The sequence below is a fragment of the Euprymna scolopes genome, chromosome 18 (genome assembly GCF_053919585.1).
Source record: "Euprymna scolopes isolate OS-2025 chromosome 18, ASM5391958v1, whole genome shotgun sequence".
In the NCBI taxonomy this organism is placed as follows: domain Eukaryota; kingdom Metazoa; phylum Mollusca; class Cephalopoda; order Sepiida; family Sepiolidae; genus Euprymna; species Euprymna scolopes.
The window spans coordinates 62,724,215-62,739,468 of NC_136499.1; the positions used below are offsets into that span (position 1 = coordinate 62,724,215).

The 15,254-nt window shown below is 34.4% G+C and overlaps 1 protein-coding gene and 1 pseudogene across 1 annotated transcript in view; both read left to right on the top strand.

The window, feature by feature from the left end:
- LOC145297633 (retinal guanylyl cyclase 1-like) overlaps positions 1–15,254 on the top strand; it is a 1,014,990-nt gene that overhangs the window by 581,404 nt on the left and 418,332 nt on the right. The gene's annotated exons all lie outside the window — the stretch shown is intronic.
- LOC145298007 (U2 spliceosomal RNA) lies at positions 3,411–3,520 on the top strand (annotated as a pseudogene).

Sequence of the window (15,254 nt, forward strand, 5' to 3'; positions counted from 1 at the left end):
ATTCTCACTTTTATAGATATAATAGATTATGCTAGATATATTTCCATATGTCTGAATACCCTATATACAAATTTTCAAATCTGTAGATAAAAAATTTGTTGAGTATATAGGTTGAGAATTGTTCTCTCTCTCTCTATCACACACATTCTCACTTTTATAGATATAATAGACAGATTATGCCAGATATATTAAAATATGTCTGAATGCCCAATATACAAATTTTGAAATCTGTAGATAAAAAATTTGTTGTATACATAGGTTGACAATTGTCCTCTCTCTCACACACACACACACACATTCTCACTTTTATACATATAATAGATAGATTATGCTAGATATATTTCTATATGTCTGAACACCCTATATACAAATGTTCAAATCTGTGGATAAAAAATTTGTTGAATGTATAGGTTGAGAATTTTTATCTCTCTCTTTTTCTCTCTCTCTCTCTCGCTATCTCACACACACGCATTCTCACTTTTATAGATAAAATAGATAGATTATGCTAGATATATTTCCATATGTCTGAATACCCTATATACAAAGTTTCAAATCTGTAGATAAAAAATTTGTTGAATATATAGGTTTAGAATTGTTCTCTCTCTCTCTCACACACACATTCTAACTTTTGTAGTTATAATAGATAGATTATGCTAGATATATTTCCATATGTCTGAATACCCTATATACAAATTTTCTAAACTGTAGGTAAAAAATTTGTTGAGTATGTAGGTTAAGAATTGTTCTCTCTCTCTCTCTCTCACACACACACACACACACAAGTTCTCACTTTTATAGATATAATAGATAGATTATGCTAGATATATTTCTATATGTCTGCCTACCCTATATACAAATTTCCAAATCTGTGCCCAAAAATGTGTGGAATATATAGGTTGAGAATTGTTCTCTCTCTCTCTCTCTCACACATATTCTCACTTTTATAGGTTATATAGGTTGAGAATTTTTTGCTCTTTCCATCACTCACATTCACACTTTTATAGATATAATACATAGATTATGCCAGATATATTTACATATGTCTGAATACCCAATATACACATTTTCAAATCTGTAGATAAAAAATTAGTTGAATATATAGGTTGAGAATTGTTCTCTCTCTCTCTCTTTCTCTCTCTCTCACACACACATTCTCACTTTTATAGATATAATAGATAGATTATGCTAGATATATTTCCATACGTCTGAATACCCTATATCCAAATTTTCTAATATGTAGATAAAAAATTTGTTGAATATATAGGGTGAGAATTTTCCTTCCTCTCTTTCTCTCTCTCTCTTTCTCACACACACACAAGCTGAAAATTGTTCTCTCTCTCTCTCTGACTCTCTCTCTCTCTCTCACACACACACACATGGTCATTTTATAGATATAATAGATAGGTTATGCTAGATATATTTCTATATGTCTGAATACCCTATATACAAATTTTTAAATCTGTAGATAAAAAATTTGTTGAGTATATAGGTTGAGAATTGTTCTTTCTCTCTCTCTCACACACACATTCTCACTTTTATAGATATAATAGATTATGCTAGATATATTTTCCAAATGTCTGAATACCCTATATACAAATTTTCAAATCTGTAAAGATAGAATTTGTTGAATATATAGGTTGAGAATTGTTCTCTCTCTCTCTCTTTCACACACATTCTCACTTTTATAGATATAATAGATAGATTATGCTAGATATATTTCCTTATGTCTGAATACCCTATATACAAATTATCAAATCTGTAGATACAAAATTTGTTGAGTATATAGGTTGAGAATTGTTCTCTCTCTCTCTCTCTCACTCACTCACTCACTCACTCACTCACACACACACACACATTCTACCTTTTATAGATATAATAGATTATGCTAGATATATTTCCATATGTCTGAATACCCTGTATACAAATTTTCAGATCTGTACATAAAAATTAGTTGAATATATAGGTTGAGAATTGTTCTCTCTCTCTCTCTTCTCTCTCTCTCTTTCACACACATTCTCACTTTTCTAGATATAATAGATAGATTATGCTAGATATATTTCCATATGTCTGAATACCCTATATACAAATTTTCTAATCGGTAGATAAAAATTTGTTGAATATATAGGGTGAGAATTGTACTTACTCTCTCTCTCTCTCTCACGCACACATTCTCACTTTTATGGATATAATAGATAGATTATGCTGGATATATTTCCATATGTCTGAATACCCTATATACAAATGGTCAAATCTGTAGATAACAAATTTATTGAATAGATAGGTTGAGAATTGTTCTCTCTCTCTCTCGCAACCTTACACACACAACCACACGCAAACATTCTGACTTTTATAGATATAATAGATCGATTATGCTAGATATATTTCCATATGTCTGAATACCCAATATACAAATTTTCAAATCTGTAGGTAAAAAATTTGTTGAATATATAGGTTGAGAATTGTTCTCTCTCTCTCACACACTCACATTCTCACTTTTATAGATATAATGTATAGATTATGCTAGATATATTTCTATATGTCTGAATACCCTATATACAAAGTTTAAAATCCGTAGATAAAAATACGTTGAGTATATAGGTTGAGAATTGTTCTCTCTCTCTCTTACGCACACACACACACACACACACACACATTTTCACTTTTATAGATATAATAGATAGATTATGCTAGATATATTTCCATATGTCTGAATACCCTATATACAAATTTTCAAATCTGTAGATAAAAAATGTATTGAATATATAGGTTGAGAATTGTTGTCTCTCTCTCTCTCTCTCTCTCTCTCTCTGGCTACCTCACACACACACACATTTTCACTTTTATAGATATAATAGATAGATTATGCTAGATATATTTCCATATGTCTGAATACCCTATATACAAACTTTCAAATCTGTAGATAAAAAATTTGTTGAGTATATAGGTTGAGAATTGTTCTCTCTCTCTCACACGAAACTGTGCGCTCGGCTTCTTCCCCCCCTTCCCACCCCAAATGCTTGGGAAACTGTGCACTGTTTTTGTTGGTTTTCAAGCTGCCTCTTCCCCCCCACCACACACACACACAGTTTAACAGTAGTAGGAGGTCAAGAGAAAGAGGGTGAGAGAGAGAGAAGAGTAAGTTGGTGAGAGAGAGAGAGAAAAGAGAAAGAGGGTGTTGGTTTTATATTTTTATTATCGTCTAATATTTTGAAAGCTGAATTTCTAATAAAATGTGCATCTATAGGAGATAATGCCTGGGAATGTGTCCCCCCCCCACAGTTTAACAGTGGTGTGACGTCAAGAGAAAGAGGGTGAGAGAGAGGGAAGAGTAAGTGGGTGAGAGAGAGAAAGAGAGAGAAAAAAAAGAAAGACGGTGTTGGTTTTGTGAAAAAAGTTGTTATTTACAATTGTTCGCATTCTTGGCCTTTTGGTCAAGATCAAAGTGTAGTATCTGTTCTTCAGATGCTGCGTGGAGGAGAAATCCTCCACGACTGAGACAATTTTTATTTTTGTACCTTTTCTCCACGTTAAAAAACGACCCTGGTGTCTAACTCTGTCCCGTGGGGAGGCATAGTAAATAGGTACAATTGTTCGCCATTAGTGGATGTTGACGTCACGTCACGTGACATGACTAAGCTTTTTTTTTTTTTAGTATGAATAACATTTTTTGTTTTAATTATAAAGTCTACACTTAATTTTATAGAAAATGATGTATATATAATAGAAAAAAAAAATTACTGGTTTTGTTGGATTCAAGTGGATCCCCCCCCCTCCAGTTTAAGAGATAGCAGGTCACGTGGTAATATACAAAATGGCTAGCGTAAATATAAAGATCGGTTTTTTTATCGACGAATATTTTGAAAGCTGAATTTTTTTTTATTCCTGTACATTTTTTCCTGATATTTTTCGTTAAAACTCTTGTATAAATACTATTTTTAACCAGTTAAATACGTTGGAGACATTGTCATGGAGTTTAATAATCTCTAGAACAAAGCAGAAGAGAAATTACAAAAGTATCGGTAAAACAAAGTGTTTGTTTACATTTGTTCGCCATTACTGGATGTTGACGTCACGTCACGTGACATGACTAAGCGTTTTTGGATTATGTAATATTAACATTAAAATGACAGGTTTTTTGGGGGGCCCCCCCTAGGAGAGAAATGATCAGTTCACCCCCTTTTAATGGTCCGTTTGGTGTGGAATTTCGATATTTGTCATGCGGGTGATCAAGGTTCAATATGATACATAATTTGTCAACTTTGGTTGTGTCTGTCAAAAGTTTGAGCTGACGTCACGTCACGTGACACGTATTGAATAACGTTAAAATGACAGGTTTTTTTGGGGGCCCCCCTAGGAGAAAAACGATCAGTTGACCCCTTTCTACTGGTCCGTTTGACGTGAAATTTCGATATTTGTCATCCGGGTGATCAAGGTGCAATATGATACCAAATTTGTCAACTCTGGTTCCGTCTTTCAAAAGTTTTAGCGTTACAAACAAACATACATACATACATACATACATACATACACACCGATTTTTGCCTTTTATATATATAGATTATATATATATATGTGTATATATATATAAATAATATATGTATATATATATATGTATATATGTATATATATATATTAACGTTTAATATATCAGATCTATTGAGTACTTCAGAAGAATTGTGAGAATAATAGAGCCTATGAAAATGTCGATTAATGTTTATTGTAATGTGTGTATTTGTAAGCCTAAACCTTCGTCGCAATTGTGGAAGCCACTTAAATCACTTTTATCCGTAAACGTTTTCTACTATTCATATGTTTCCTGCTTTTTTTTATGACATCACCATCCAACAATAAAACCTCTTGAGATGACAATAATTTCTATTAAAAAGTAAACACATTTTGACTTCTATTATTAATTTTATTAATGATGTTTACATGATAACATCGGCGAACTTAAAATAAATTCGATCACCTAGTAAAATATTTACGGTGTAAACGGGCACGTGTTTTTCAATTATTATTTTGGGCTGGAGTTATTTTCATCTAGTGATAGTATATTTCTGGCTAATTTCCCTTGCCAGACGCTCGGGTTTAGATAAATGTATATATATATTAATATATCTATCAGAATTATAAAGAAAATCATACTGATTTATTGATGGAAGCCTTGGAATATATACATACATACATATATATATATATATATGTATAATTCTATTTTGTGTCGGGTCAGAGTTTCTCTTTTATATTGATTTAAGCAGAGGCTCCTCACTAGATTCTACTATTTTAGGAAATACATTAGATTAATGTTTGGTCTCTGGTGACGACTCATTCTCTCTCTTTCTTTCTCTCTCTCTCTCTCTTTCTCTCTGTTACTTTTCTTCTTCTCTTTTTCTCTTTCTCTCTTATTTTCTCTCTATATATCTATCTATATAGTGTATCTCTATTTGTTTCACTCTGTCCATTTCGTCCTCTTTAAAATAAACTTAGTGTGGTTTAATCTAATATCCATAGAGAATATGGGTTCCGATTTGAAATCGTTGTATGTGTCGTGATAAGGCATACAGCAGATGATCAGATCGAAATAAGTACTATTCTAGGTGTATAGATTTTTACAATATAATATTTATTAATTGGCATCTCGGATGTATTTCTCTTTCTCTAATCTTCATGCATACTCCCTATATCTGTTTGACTCTCTTTCCTTCACTTCCCTTGTTTATGTCTCTTTTCTATACTCTCTCACTCTTCCTCTCTCTCTCTCTCTCTCTCTCTCTCTATCTTTCTCTTTCTCTTTCTCGGTATACAAAATATATGCAGGGTATTGCAGCAAAATCTCACCCGTGACAAAAATAAACCAAATACCCGGAGGTGTTAAGGAGTGTAGTGAAGCTCTGTATGAATAGAATTGCAACTAGACGTTCTCATGTCTTCCTGTTACACGAATGACCCGGTCTAAGCCGGGTTGACTTGCTAGTATATATATGTGTATAGGTGTATATGCATATATGTATGTTCATGAATTAAAATGTGGCACGCGTCTGCGGATGAAATGTCAGAAATTGACAAGCTAAACGGGAATTGTTTCAATATTCCTCACAAATATAAACAAACCATTGTTATTGTTATTAAAAATGTAACAGAAAGGAATCTGGTTATGTGGATGTTTTGAAAAGATTGACAGGAAAAAGTCACAGTAGGAAAAAGATTGCAGTTGGAGATTTCATTGTCGACCGAGTGGACGCCACGATAATTCTCTCTGTCGCTCCCCCACTCTCTCTCTCTCTCTCTCTCTCTCTCTCTCTCTCTCTCTCTCTATCTATCTATCTATCTACCATAAACAAGAACACCAGGAGAAATAAAAAACGGACTGTTGCTTACACCAATTGTTGTTGTGTTTTGAATTCTTAAAAAGGGTTTATAATATAACATTCCACCAGAACTCCACTCCGGCGCACAACGCAAAAATGACCCAGGCGTGACTGCGTAACAATGTTCCATACGGTTTTACGGTCCACATCCAAACCAAAATCTTACATTGTTGACTATTATTTTTATGGGCGTGATTGACGTGAAGACCGATACGCATGCCAACAACGCGGCCGGCTTTCCTTAGAAGCGTCCATCCTTATAAATTTTATGCTCGCTGTAAGATGATCGTCTCTTTGGACGAAAGATTAATGCAATATGTAACTGTAACTGTTGCTAAATCAACTATCGAGTTTCCGATTATTATCAACAGATTTTTTTCTAAGTGTGTTCGCTCTTCAAGGCTCAAATGCCACTCCAGGACGCCTGAGAGTCAGTAATGTTGAAACTTGGGTTTGGTTTGATCAATTACAAATTTGAAATCTGCATTTTTCAACTGATTCAGTACGAATCTGATGAAGTGAATCCGAAATCACATTGGTTTTGCTCGGTCAGGTCAAGTCGAATAATCGTTTTGTTTGGAAATGAGTACGGCATAATCACGTTGACACATCGGTTCCCGCTGGATCACCAAAGTTAAGCAACGTTGAACCTGGTCAGTACTAAATGGGCGACCATTTGGGGCTTTCAGGTGCTGTATGTGCCTCCGCTTATCTCGGCATTGTTTACAGTCGCCCTGGTCTTCTCCTTGCCTCTGGACTCAAACAGTGCCAATTGAGGAGAGGTGTGGTTGGAGATTGCGCAACCCTTGCCTCACAATTACACGTGCTACTGTCCCTAAGGGATATTCTTTGTCTTTCAACACTGCACGGAAGCATGGATCATGTTTGGAAATGAGTATTTTATGACAAGAATTACTCGGTCCGATAGTTCTGGGTGATTATGTCGAAGAAGTCATAAAACCTCGAAATCTTCCAAAAAATTATTGTTGGGCATACACGAAGAACTGGCTTGTGCGGAAGGAATCGGTGTCCTCAAAGAAAGGCACGTCATTAATGACCCTCTAGTGGACATAGAGAGTATACTCTTCCTACCACTGCACATCGAGCCTAGATTAATCAAATAGTTTCCGAAGGCTCTGGACAAAGATGATGACTGCTTCCCTTATCTTGAGTCAGGATTTTCCAGGATTAATCATGGAAAAGTTGAAAGCTGGCATTTTTACGGTCCTCAGATCCGGCAGCTCGTCAGAGACCCAGAGTTCGAAAAATCAATTGACGAAATGGAACTGGAAGCGTGGAGGGTATTTTCTCTAATAGTGAATAACTTTCTTAGTAATAATAAAGCAAGAAACTACGCAGAAGTTTTCAGCAACATGCTTATTGCTGTCAAAAATAGTAGTGTCAAGATGCACTTCCTATTGTTACATATGGACCGATTTCCTTAATATATGTTTCATAAGTGATGAGCAGAGAGGGGATTCCATCAGGAGCTGAAAGAGATGGAGACCAGATGTCAGAGTCGCTGGGATGCAGTCATGATGGCTGACTACTGTTGAAATCTGAAGAGATACCTCACTGCCGCTGAGCATTTACGGAGTTAGAAGAAACGGCAGATCCAGAAGTCAACAAGTGTTATTCATTGTTTAAAACAAATCTAATAGAATATGATAACAAAATAAAGGATAGAAGGAATACTACACAACCTACAGTAAAACTATTGTTCATTAATATTTGTCATGTCTGATGTAATTTGAACACGAGGACTAGGATACGAAATTTTAATCTAGCTATACATGTCGATTCTAGTGTCGTCAGCCTGTAACAACTGTCAATGTATGCACCTTCTTCAACCCGTGGGTAAAGTATTTTTAAAACTATACTTAACTGGCTCATAATATATATGTGCCGGCTAGATTATCACGAAAAGCCAGAGTTGCTTTAGGTCAGGTTGAAGCACTCTATCCGGTATTTATAGCCCTGGCAAGGTAACATTTTAGCATCAGAATGATCGAAGAGAACGACTTGAAAAATGTATCACTACTTATCATGGTCTGGAGGCCATTTGTTAAAAAGGTTAATGTTAGTCATTAGGACAATAGCGTTGTATTCCTTAGTAGTGGGAATTTAGTATAATTAGATTATTTAATAGAACATTTAAACACGATCTCGATTTTATTAAAGTTGTAGATAATATTGTAGTGGACTGGAAAGCAGCCTAGAGGAACAGACTTCCACTGGTGGGCAGTTCTAGGGAAGAGACTTTGTTCGTGGAACCTACGTTTAGGCCTAGGCATCGATAGAAAGTGCAGGAAATTATTGATAGTAGTATAAGCTAGACGAATATTTTTTGTGAAAGCTTGGCAAGAGGGGGCTATAGATAGGAGCTAAGACGAGCACTTGCCATGAAAATCAGAGACAGGCTCACAACGTCTATTCTGTTGGGAAGAGGTTTCAGAGAAGAGACAAAGGCACCACATACTATATTCCGAAGTCGATTTTTAAATCTTTCAAACCATGGTAGGGCGCTTCAATCAGCGCTCGCCCAGATGTGGCGAAAGTATTCCATCCTCGAACGCACTTGGATCTCATAGAAGTTTTGCAACCGTAGGGGTTTAGGAGCAAAGAGATTTATTTATGTTTATGCAAAGTTATGTTTATATAAATTTATGTTTGTGTAATTTATGTTTGTGGATTTCCGTAATTTCCGGAAGTGTTCGTATTAAACATCAATGCACATCAGCACGGATATATTTTTGATGCCTGATGACAACTGTAATAACATTTCTATGTACAAACAGGAGCTAGCATTCTAATTTGTCATATCTGCAGTAAAGCTTGCAAATGTAAAACCGGATATTAACACGTCAAATCTCTTTCCAATTATGATTTATTATACTTCTCTACCCCCTCTCTCTCCCACCCTTTCTCTCTGTTTCTATCTCACTCTAGTGTAAGGCTTAACTTTTCTGTTTTTATCATTTTACCTTTCATAATGATTGAATAATTATTTTAGACGATAACATTGTAAAAATTATTTTAGAAACTGCGCTGAAGTTAATATAGATATAGGTGTTACCTGCAGATGTTCCTTTATAGAAACCAGGCTTCACAATTCACGAAGATACTTGATGTGAGGAGCTAAAAATGCTGCACTAAGATCAAAATCTAGCCAAAGATTAATTTTAGAGCTATATATTTTGACTCAGAAAACAACAAGACTTGTTCCTTTGTAAGAAACATCGCTCATGGAATGTGAGGATTAAAGGAGAAAATAAGAGATTCACAAGGTTGCTGCTGCTGGTAAACTCAAATTCATCATTCTACACTTGTTACGTTGTATATTTGAGTTTGAGTGCGAGTACGTGTCTCTATCTCTATCTAGTGGTTCTTAACTATCTGAACCCAAGTTATATTTGTGACCTCCGAGTTCTTTCCATGATCGCCTAAATGTTCATATGCGTGTGTGTGTGTGTGCGTGTGTGTGTGCGCGTGTGTGTCGTTAATGTATTCGACATACCTTTTCACTTTCTCAGCTGCTCGTTGATCTCGTGGTCCACCTGGGTTTTATCTGTTCTTCGAGGGAGGTTGGAAACCTGCTTGAACGAATGCATTTCATTCTAAAACGATGGTTAGTGTTATATGGTTTTTATTCACTTTTCAGGTGTCGAACGCAGAAGAATGGAAAGTGAGTTTAATTGGCTGGTATTAATTCTAATCTCCAATTTGAAGACACGTCATCTCCCTCCCAAGGGGCGGGGGGACAACCGTTAACCCGTCCGTTCTTCCATACGTCAAAATTCCAACTCTGACTCTATGTCCAGCTAACCTGGTCACCTGACAACCACGTCCTTCCGGTCCGCTATTTTTAGAACTACCGGTGCAACTTGTCCATTTTATACCTCAATAATATTTTGACAACTTTTATCAAAACATAACTTCACATCCCATCTATTGTTTACCTCGCCAGTTAGATATAGAGATAGATCGAGATAGATAGATAGTTAGTTTGATAAATACACAAAGATATATAGATAGATCGACAGACAGATTAATAACAGATAATTACAGTTGTTCCTAATTGCATAACACTCTCGTTAATTTTCCCGCGTACAGATCCTTTAATAAGTTTTCCTGGTTTCAGGATCCTACTTTTCCGGATGCTGCATACATATCAATAGATTGTTTGTGCATCGAATACACATTAATGCGATGCGTATTACATCAACTAGTGTCTTTGTGCAACGTTACAATTTCTCATTTCACACTTCAGCGTCGCTTTTGTCGATGTAATTAAACCGTCGTCTGTTCTAGAATGAATCGACCTACTGTGATTTGCCTGTGCAGGGGGTGGGAGGATTCAATAATAATCTATTTTACGATCTGACAATCTACGCTGTGGTGACCGCTTCTTTCTACGATGGCGCACAAAAAGTTTATCATGCGGACTCCATGTTAAGTCAGCCTATCCTGCGTGAATATTATTTTCTTTTGTTTAAATAAAAGCTATACTTTAAGGTGGGAATGCTGTACTTCTAATAACTACTACTGCTACTACTACTGCTACTACTACTGCTATTACTACTACTTCTACTACTAAGCATAATAATATTATAAGAATAATAAATCAAATAGGCTCGAACACTACTTGAAGCAAGATGCATATAAGCATCACCATTATAATGCTTTACCAAAAGTGCGGATGTTATTACTACAGATAATATAACTAATATTAATAATACTAATACTATATCTAAATACTAGTACAGTTGGTTATGAATATTTAAGAGATATCTTTTTGAATCGAATACAATGCACTTCCCCTGAGTAATACCGAACACGGGCGAATGCGATCCTCTAATATATGAGAGCAAATTAAATTCCATTCCCGTGTGAATTTACCACACCCGATTCTAGTAACACACAAGGTATCTTTCAAGGTCGGGGGGGAGGAGGGCGGAAGAAAGAGGGGAAGGGAACAAGGGAGGAAGGTGGGAGGCGCTTGGTATGTCGGTAATGTATTAGTTTTGGGGTTTAAGGAACTTGTGGGGGAGGGTCTGGGAAGTTGCCCCCCCCTGACCTCATTCACTGTTTCACTCTTTCATCCCCAAATAGCGAACATTTCTGTAAAAGTCTGAGGAAGCTACAGACGGCCAAAAAAAACGGCCGAGTAGCTAAAAAAATAATGTAACTTAAAAGAAAGATACGGTAATAAAAAATAAAACGCATATTTGCTCTACAACAGTATTAAGCACTTTCTTCAGTTTTTATTAATTACCATTTCCAATATATATATATATATATATATATATATATATATATATACACATATATATACTAGCGCGTTAAATTTAAATTATACGTAAAAAAGAAGACGTAACTTTTGCTCTTTAGTATGCTCGATAGAGACGAAATATATTCTGTTTTCTTTATTTAATTTACATTTCTGCTAATAAGAATAATCTAAATAATACAATATAATAATAATAAATAATAATAATATATATATAATATATATATATATATATGAATAAAAAATAAATACGAAAAATATATAAATGTTAATATCTTTTCTGCATTTATTTCCTATGTGTTGACGTGTAGGAATAAAAAATGTCTTTTGAAAAAACAAGAATGTTTCCTTCAAAAGCACATAATTTCGACCGATCCTCCGATCTTCATCATTGTGAAAGTAGATAAGTATATATACACATGTATATATACAAACACATATATACATATATATAGAGAGAGATAGATAGATATAGATACACATGTATATGTATATATAATATATATGAGTAAACTATGAAAGACTGCCTATGAATGGTATATTAGTCACTAATATGGTTGTTATGAGCTGCAACCTACGAAAGATCTTTGAAATTATATTCTTATCCTCAGTTACTTATATATTCCCTGTTTTTAATTTTAACATTCATCGAGCTTTTACATTGTACTGTTGTAGTACATATCCTTAAATATATATATATAGATGAATATATATTTCCATGCGACCTCTCAGAGAAATATATATAATTCTTAATCAATGTTAATATTTTCTAGAGGTGAAGTAACCAAAGAATTTTAACAAGATTACTACCAGGATATTCAATATCCAAGTGGAGCAATTTGTACGTTTTATTTGTTTTGCATAAGCATTTCTATGTTGCTGCCCAATGATGAGCATGTTTTGATCAGCCAGTTACAAATAATTAGAGACATCTTCAAGCGATATTGCTAATATATTACGGACTCGACCTTCATATAAGCAATATCGTCTGAAGAGATTTCTAGTTACCGGTAACTGGATTACTGAAACATACTCATGAATGTGAAGCAACATAAAAATGCTTATGTAAAACAAGTAAAAAGTCTATATGAATGTATATATATATATATATATACGTTTATAATTATATATATTTATAATATGTATATATTTATAATACGTATATATATGTAAAACATATATATATATACTCTTTTCCGTGTGCCTGCTTCCCACCGGACTACAACTTGGATGTGTTCAAGTCCAATGTTAACAAATTCCTAATGAACCGCCCCCTTAAGTAAACACTTCATCAAATATCCACACTAACGTAATGTACTTGCAATAACCCTTATCCATGAGTGGCTTCCGGGCCTTGATAAGTGGTGATCACTGTGTAAATATATATATATATATATATATATATATATATATATATATATATATATATATATATATATATATATATATATATGTAATACGTATACACACGCATGAGCAAAAAGTGGGCCAAAGTGAAAGAAGAAAGAAATCGATTTTTCAATATTTTTCCATTAATTTTTGTTAATTTTAATTAAAAATTTCTATTTTGCAGGTCATTATTATTACAGCATATAATATAATAATAATCGCATAAGTGGACAAATTAATCCTAAAAATGATGAGACCGCGTCTTGGCGAGGATATAAAAAACGAAATACAGTATTAAGGCAGTCCAAAATGACTTACAAGCAGATTTTTGATATTTTATCAAGAAAATGTGAAAACATCTCTTTCTACAATGAAGTGAATTGGTCAAAGGTTTGAAGTTAAACGCTTGATCAAAGGGAAATCTGGATCTGGTCGCTCTAGAGCATTCACTTTGAAGGACGACCACATGCTTAAATTAACTTTTTTGAAGGATCGAAAGAAAACTTATGTTGATCATAGCAAAGAATACAAAACAGGGGCTGGAAATTCTCTTTCTTGGTATGCAATATATAGACGAATGAAAGAAAAAGATTTTCCTCTAAAAGGTGTGCAAAGAAGCCATTTTTATCTTAGAAGAACATCAATGATACAAAGAGATTGTTTTCTCGTGTTATGGCAACAAAGATAGAGACTGGTCCAGAATTGTTTTCTGGATAGATTAATCAAGATTTGTCTTGTTAGTGATGCTCCCGATGCTCCCGAACGGTGCATTCGAATAACTGGAGAAATATTTTCGCCAAGTTGCATAAAAACGACAGTTAAACACAGGAATGGAGGGATAATGGTATGGGAATTTTACTGCAGCAGGAGTTGGGGAACTTATTAGATGTGAGAAGTCAATCAATGCAAAGAAATACATTCGAATATTAGAAATATGACTGTTACTAAGTATCCAAAAGCTGGGAATATCACAGAACATTATTTTTCAACATGATAATGCCCCTGACATACTGCTAAAGTCACAAAAAATGGTTTTCTGACAATTCAATTGATGTGATATTTTGGCCAGGTCAAAGTCCTGATTTAAACACAATCGAGGATAGTTGGTCCATAATAACTCGTACATTGGTCGGAAGAACTTTTTCGAACAATGACAAATTGTGGGAAGCTGTGCAAAGCGAATGAAATAGCATCTCCTCTTCACAGTGTTCCACTTTGGGTGAGAGCATATCTAAAAGTATTGATCTTTTAAAGAAATCAAAAGGAAATGCGATTCCATCCTAAACATTTATTAAAGTAAATGTTTTGTTCTGATATTAGTCTCGTTTAAGTTTCCTTGTTCAATTGTTCTTTGTTCTGTATAGCTATTAATTCAATAAAATGTATAAAGTTGGTTTAGCCCATTTTTCATATTTTTTTTTTTGCTCACAAGTGTGTATATATATGCATTGTGTATTTAAACAGGCTCTTTTGTGTCATTTAAACGAACGTCAGATCTTCTGTTTTATTATTTATTTGGGTCGTTTTCTCTTATATTTTTGTCTTCAAAACTGTTAATATATTTCATATATGTGTCATCAACGTTTTTGCTCGTTTCTTGAGCAAGAAACAATGTGGTGAAGAAGATCAAATTTAGCGATGTAATATTGTGTATATGAGCGTGTTGGAAAGTATCAGCAGCAGTGAATGATGACTGGCTTGTGAAGATATTATCAGAGCCAGCAAAAGCGGGTATGTAAATTAAGAAGTGTGCGCAAGAAGAATAAGCCAAAAAGAGAGCCAAAATAATCCGCGTGCTTTGAGCAGGAGTAAAATGGACGCTGAAGAGAATAGACGTGTAAAGTCAGAGATGATAATGTGCTGGCTGTGACCGCTATGCGAGGGAGAAATGAGAAGCGCCAACCGGGTAAAATGAAGATGTGGCAACGAGGGACCTTTTCAGTTATGCCGAAAGTACCGGTAATAAATGTTTTTGTTAAAAAAAGAGAAAAATGCCGACCCGGAATTTTATTTTTTTATTTCCAGATTTTTTTTATTTGTTTATGAATTACTAAAGTAAGAATGTAACACCACGTAATGTTACACAGGTCATATGATATTTCATTGGAATTTATATTGAATCAGTTTTAGTTACATCCATTGGATCCCTGAATCCAAAGAAATAAATATCTGAGTGTTGACTAGCTGCCATATAGCGATTAAATACA